Source organism: Channa argus, chromosome 20 (assembly GCF_033026475.1).
Source record: "Channa argus isolate prfri chromosome 20, Channa argus male v1.0, whole genome shotgun sequence".
Taxonomy (NCBI): domain Eukaryota; kingdom Metazoa; phylum Chordata; class Actinopteri; order Anabantiformes; family Channidae; genus Channa; species Channa argus.
This window is the reverse complement of record NC_090216.1, coordinates 1,183,961-1,191,668: the sequence shown is the minus strand read 5'-3', so window position 1 is coordinate 1,191,668 and position 7,708 is coordinate 1,183,961.

The following is a 7,708-nucleotide window of genomic DNA, read 5'->3' as shown; positions in this document are numbered from 1 at the left end:
AAATGGGAAAAAACTTTATTGACTATGACAGGATGAAAAATTATAGGATTAAAATGTATTATTTTACTGATGTGACAAACTCCACTCACTCAAGTAAAGTAATGCAGTAAAAATCTGTGGTTATTTGTAGATGTGTCACAGTATTTCTCATTCATGGTATTTTCAATTTTACTTTTGAACTAGACAACAAGACCTTTAGTTTTAACTGACTTCACGTGTAGAAATAAAATGTCCAGACAATATACTACGTGTCAAATATGATTCTTTTTACCACTGATGTGTTTAAATGGAGCTTTAATAAATGTATCCTCCGTACAGCACAGATTAGTTGTTGTTTCTTTAGGTAGAAAAATGTTGTCTTTGTTACTTTGGAGGCAGCTCAAACCTCCTGTGGTCTGTTTCTCACATTAGAGCTGAAATTCAGAAAAGGGGGAAAGTTCTGGACTCCAGGCGGATTTTCCCATCGGTCCTGGTTCCTCTCTGCCTCAGCAGCAGCTGAACGTAGTTATATCTATCAAATATATTATTTAATTAAAAATTCACATGACTTAAGGATTTTATTCCTGGCAATGAGGTGAGGGGTTCATAGATTTATTGTTTTGAAAAAGCTACACGTATAAGTCCCTGGTATTTGATATTCATTACTGAAATCCAATCTTCTGCCTGCGTGGCTGTAATAGCTTTTCAGATTGAATCCACTGATGGTCGGCTCCGAGTACAGTACGGAACTGATTGAAATTAAACGTTTTTCACACACAGAAATAAATAAAAAGCCTGTTTTTGGAATAGTGGTCAGTGCTGGACAGTGGCACAGAGAACAGTCTGCAGGTCAGTCATTTGAAAACTGAATGACATTATATCCTCTTCTGTCTGCTGGTCCCATCACATCATGAGACTGCAGCAGAACACACAGCTGTACTGTTCTAAACAGTTTTCACATAGTTTCCATCCATGCATCATCTGTAACCTTTATCCTGTGTGGGTTCACAGGAGGCTGGAGTCAATCCCAGATGTCATAGGGCAAGAGGCAGGTCCACCCTGGACATCTAAGGGCCAACACAAAGAGAAATACACAGACAGACAACCACTCACGTGTCTTTGGACTGTGGAAGTAAACTAGAGGAAACCCACACAAGCAGAGGGGAAACACGCAACCTCCACACAGAACGGCCACAGCAAGTTGGTGGATTCGAAACAGCAAAACTTGTGGCTGTGAGGCAGCAGCAGTAATCGCTCCACAACCCTGCTGCCCCCCTTTTGCTCATATGTTTTAAATAGAAATATGCTGTAACACTGCTCTTTGTGAGGCCGTGGGGGGGTTAGTGAGGTTATTATCCTCTTATTTATTGTAATTTGATAACTGCTGATAAATGTGAACACCTGAAGGAGCAGAGGCCTGAGTCTGACTTTAAGTGAGGATGTGTTCCATTGCCTCTTCTTGTCATGCTGTCATTTTTAAATTACTGTACAACAAAGAAGAAGCTGCAAAACATACTAATCAAGCAGAACATGTTTACATTTTCTGATTGGTTAAATAGAATATCTCTGCAGTGGAGATGTCCACTCCACCTCTCTGTGCCCAGTTTTGGGACAGATTTTAAAAAAACACACATATAAGTCCAGAGTGTCGAAAAGTACTGAAGAAGAATCATTTACTTTGCTTTGCACATGGAAGTGACAAATTAGGAGACTGTCCTGCAGTGACAAGTGAGTTCTAAGGACCAACAGTAACATGCAACACGGGAAAAGATGCAGATCTGATGCAATAATTTACATATAGTTGAAAAAAGTCTTACATTGTGATAATACAGGTTTCTGACCTGAAAGAGACCACAGAGAGGTCAAACTTCAATAGGTGAAATCCTACCAGACTTATTTGTCATTTGAGAGAAGCTGTGCCGTGCAAAAAGGACTGCCAGCACCAATCACACATATACGACACAAAACACGAAAATCCACTTTATTTAACCAGGTTTAGAGCCCAGACAGACCAAATGCTTCATTTTCTGAAGCAGTGTCAGCTTAAAAGCAGGCAGCGAAGCAAACCAACCCCACAGGGACAAGGCACAGACACGGATCCAAAAAGTTCACTAACAAGCAGGCAGGCAGAAATAACAAGCTTGGAGACCTTCAGCAAACCAGATCACCTGGAACTGAGACTGAAGGGAGTAAATAGACAGCATCAGCCTTTCACTCAAGATTATCAAAGCATGTACCTATAGCATGTGTAGTATCTGCAAATCAGCATCAAATCCAGTGGGAGAGCTTTCTCAAACAAACCCAGTAAGATCAAAGTAAGGTCCGATACCACCTTATTACCTGTGGCTCCTTCACGATCAAATATCTTCTCAGCAGCATTTTAATGGCTTCATAAAGGGCAACAAGCTGCCGTTTTCAGTAACAGGTTTGCAGAAGCACAGGCTAAACCTGCAGGAACTGCAAACTCTTCAGCCTGTGATTAAAGTGCCTCCTATATGTGACTCCTCAGACAATCAGCTACTCTTCTCTTGGAGGCCGATTCGCAAAATTGACTCTGTTTGATTTTGTACATCTGATGTTCCAGAAAGGTCCTGATGTTGAGCAACAAACACCACAAAGATGGCATGGACTGTATTAAAGAGTGGAAGAACCCTGCAGACGCTTCATGGGAAAAACTAAGGAAGGTTAAATGTCATGTAAGGAAATTGTTTCTTCTGCTCTGGAGTTTTAACCACTTTCATTTACTGAATATATACAATTCATCCAAAGCAGATGGTGAAATGAAACTCTGTGGAAGAAAAAGAAATACCATAATACCTTTGTGCATTTTTTTATGTATGCATGTTTGCATTTAAATAATGCACAAAATGGGAAAAACATCTGTTTGTATTCATGTTTAATGTTTCCAGCCGATAATGTCAAGAAGCCGTGAAACAAATTCAAGTCTTCTGTTACATAAGTGATCAGTCTCTGATAAAAATCAAGTCAAAAAAGGTCAAATAGCTGAATCTGCTTTATAGGCAGTGAAGCAAACAGTGAAATGCACAGAAATTCACATGAAGCAAAAACCAAGTGCTGCCAGTCTCGATGTTGTCACTGCAGTTTGAGCTTTTTAGTTTAGTTGCAGGGGAATAAAATACGCTTGTAGCGTGTTTTTTCACGCTAGAAGCAGAGCCACGAATTCTCTCTTTTTTCTGACGTCCACATAAGGACACGGCTGGGGTGGACGGAGATGCCAAAAAACACAGGACTTTAGCACTGGAGCCTGACGTTTGACTGTAAAATCCAATAGTAATCCTAACTTTGATTTTTTTTTTTTTATCAATAATATGCACTTCTTACTAGTTTTCATCAAGTTAGGGGTAATCGAATCGTGAACAAACCCCTTTATTCATTGTTTTTGAGTGACGTTAACTTCAATCAAGTAAAGTAGCAACAAATGAGGCGATGACACTACTGAACCAGTTTGAGGCAGCAATTCACAAAAATGCTCTTAGTCTGAACAGGAGGCTTTTGGGCACGTATGACCAGGGTCATGAAGGTGAGTATTAATGGTCTCAAAGCATCCCGGTGCAATTCATAAACCCAGTGCAATTAACCAATGACCTTTTTTTTGCCCTTGGAAAATCCTCTACTAACATTTGCTAAGGACGGAGGGAGGATCATATTTTTTGAAATTGTACTGCTGTGAGTAAAATATATTTCCCCTTTAAGCAGTACATGGTACATACATACACACTATGGTGGGACTGACCCCTAGATAATTACAGTTAATTGATTGAAAAAGCGTTCTTAGATCAGACGGCTGCGAGGGTGGGGGTCTATCTACCTCAGTAGCAGAGTATTTAATAGCCTAACATTGTACTATAGTGTAGTATTGTTACAACAGTAATGTGGGTTCATTTATTTCAGGGGGAGGGGATTGTTAACAAAGCATGACTGAAGATGGTGTGACCAAAGTAGAAAGTTATGTTTGACAAAAGTTCGGAAAAGTGAAGTTTCACACGACACCATTACTTGAGTTTGCATGGTTTTAAGAAGCAAATCAGAAAAAGTGCCTGAACTCAGATGGTCACAAGTGTGCTAAACTTAATAAACATACGCAGGTAGAAACACAATTCCAATTTCAGCATGTTTGTTTGGAGGCAGTCGGTTTGCGTGCTTTTTTTAAGTAAGGTTAATGTTCCACATATTTATTACTGTAACCATGGCGTCGAAGGTCCTGCTCTTATTTTTTCTAAATCTTATCATGTAGTTTTCCTACGTAAACAAAACCAAATTGTCTTTGTGCCTCAACATAATCAATTCCTGTTCCATAATTGTTCCCCTGCTGACAGAGCTGCTGCCTCCATGTCACCAATCAACTCCGTCTCCTAAAAATGATGTTTCTGCACAATTAACTGCAATTGCAAATGATTTTCTGTGAGGAATGTAATTTCAACCAAGTTATAGTTTCTATTTTTATGTCATATTATGTCATAAAGCTGCAGGCTCCAACACCTCTGCAACCTTAAACAGGAAAAACTGTTTGGATAATGGATGCAGTAGGTTGCAGAGGCTGCTGGATCACCAGAAGACAGATTTTATACTAGGAAGGAGTTTAAAATATAATGCAGCTGACTGTGATTCTGAGGTATCTCAGAAGAGATTTTGCATCAAAGCAAAGAAAGAAAGAAAGAGAGTAGAAGCTAAAACAATGTAGAAATCTTTTGTAGCAGGCAAGGTGGCAGGAAAGGAGTCCACAGCATGACCTCGGTTTAAAGGAAGCACACTGAGATCCTGCAGCCAACAGGAACCAGAAGATTCAAATAATGCAACAAGGAAACCGGAAAAGGCAAGAGTGGCCTCGGATCAGGGGTCACAGCAGGGCCTTTACTTCCCTGTTTCCAAAGAACTTTCACTGCTAAGAACGTGGTTCAGGAGCCATAAATGTAAAATATGTTTTCTCTTCTGGCTGATGGCCCCTGAAAGTGCATGAATATAACATGTGTCATGAGGAGGATTGTGTGATGATGTATCCTTTCACTCTTTGTTACCAGTTTAGGCTTTGAGTTAGCCTCCTTCACCATATATGACATGAATAAACACAAGAAGAAGAAAAATACACGGCGCCTAAACCTTTTTCTTTTTCACAGCAAACAGCACAGCATATAAACAGTGCAAGATGCTGCTCACCGTCCATGTTTGTGTTGGTACAATGCACACTCCTCACTCAATTCGCCCAGTTGCCTAGTACCAAAACTCCAGTGATTCAGTGGGATGTCAAGTGTAATTACCCTGAAGTTTTTGTTTCTTCGCAAACTAAAACATCTGTGTGAGTTTTTGGAAACGGTCTTTGGCTAGTTCAGCATCCGTAGGTTTCACAGCAGTGTAAGAACAAGTACTAACTTAATTAGAAGCATCAATACCCAAGAAATCATCTTTTACAAGTTTGAATAAAAAAAAAAAAATACTGATGCATTAATGTGTTCACCTTACTGGTAATGATGGCGCTAGTTTTAACGTCTTTATGATTTATGATCCTACATGCCTTACCCTTTTGAATCTTTACATACTTTGCATGTCTTCTGATTATATTGTAGTTTGTATTTTAAAACCAAAAGGTAGTTACCACATAAACGTAGTGAAGTAAAAGCACAATATTTGCCCCTGAAATGTAGTGAAATTAAAATATGAAGTAGCAGAAAATGGAAATACTCAATTAAAGTAAAAATACCTCAAAATTGCATTTAAGTCGAGTACTTAAGTAAATGGACTTAGTTACTTTACAGCACTGGTCCACGGTACTGATAGTTTACTGCTGTATTGTGTTTAAAAATGATTTATGATTTGACTTTAGCCAAAAGACATCAAATAATATAAAAAACACTAAAAGTATTTATGTGTATTTATGATATACTGGTTAGATTATAGCACATTTAAATGTCCATATTTCTGCTCTGCAGAAAGTGCATCAGTAGGTTTTTGCAACAATGAATAAAATATATGTGGCTAAATTTATCAGTAACCAGTGGACACTACTTTGTTTGAGGATTTTGTCAATAGTGTCCTCAGACAAACAGTCATCACACTAACTCACATTTAAGACCGAGGAGCTTTTATTGCAGTCATCTGCAGGGTCAGGGGTTCGGGTAAGTTCAGCGCACACAACTGCCTCCTTTCAGACCGAATCACAAGTCTGGAGAATGAAGCCCGATCCGGGGCCAAATGTTTTACTGTCTTCAGCACATGAATCATAGTTTGGCCACGAGTCCAAGTGTATGGGATCATCTGTGAGAAGATCATGAGAAATCATGGACACGGTCGGTGTGAGGACACACATGAGACAACGAGGAACACGTTGGGAAAATAAGCAGCCATGTGGTTAAATAGAGATAAAGACTACTGCAGAGAAATGCATAGTTTGTGACCTTGACTTAGAATTAGAATTAGAGCTAATAGAAAGAGTAAAGTTGCAAAAAATGATATTCAGTTTGACTGGAAATTAAAACCGTGACATGTATCACAGCTGAAAGCAGTAAAAATCTCCTGATGTCTCTAAGAAACAACCTAAATTGACATCAGCTGGATTATTGTGCTTAAACGTGAGTTGACATTAGGCGTCATAACAGAAAAATGTGGATAAAGTATTTGGGGGGTTCTTACATTTATTTTTGCATACGTGAAAAAAATCCTCTAGTAAAACTAATGTGTCTCTTCTAAGTCCCACTGAGTGTCCCCTGCCCCACTAGGCAGTGCTCATAACATTAGTGTTACAACTGGTGCAGAATTTACTAGTGATGATGGAAACACTTCAAAATACTTATCTAACTATTGTTACTGGATAAACGAAGGCTGGTTGTTAGAAAACTATATGTACCTTCATTTCTACTTGTGCACAATACTTACGGTTTTGAGTTATGTTTATCTCGTTAAGATGTTTTAAAGTTGGACGTTTTATTAAAAACACACGGGATTTAGCTTCTTTCTTCTCGAAAAGTCGACGGCATGATGGGGAATGACTTACTCGTTTGTCCAATCACCTCGCTCCGTGTCAATGGACGTTCTCAGTGGCTCGACCTTTAATGAGGAAGCAGGTGTTTTTAGCAGTTAGCTAAATTCTCAGGAAACATAAAATACGTTTAGCAAGTTTAGACCAAAAACCGCGATCATTAGTGGAATGAAACTAACACAGGGTGAGTATAACGTTACTGCTAACATGGAGAGACGGAATTTGTTCTTCGTGCTTTATTGAATGCTAACGTTAGCAACATTGCTATCGCCGTGAAGCTAAGTCTAGCTGACGTCAGCCTAATGTGAGCTCGTCATTTCTATCCAACCTCAGCTCCACTAGGGAAGTTCTGTCCTAAATTGCTGGTCTCCTATTTACGGAGCAGCAGGGGACAAGTAAGACTGTCAACAGGGAACAGCAGAGCCAGGACTTTGGACTGGACCTAGTGAGCACTGGGCCTGAAGGAAGGACTTCCAACGAGTGAGTAACTGTCACAGGTTTCTCTTCACTCTGGAGCAGAACCGGGCATTGAAAGCTCCGATTATAGTTATTAAACTTCTTTATTAAGTGCGAGGTGGACAAGCGGCGATTCATTGATCCCACATGTTGACTATTGCAGAGGGTTTTCTCTTTGCAGACATCAGGAAATGTCAGAGAACATTTTTGTGGCCAAGCTGTAAACTCCATAAGGTTAATGACATTAACACAGAATCCTTCCCACCTGGGGGGCAGGTTCCC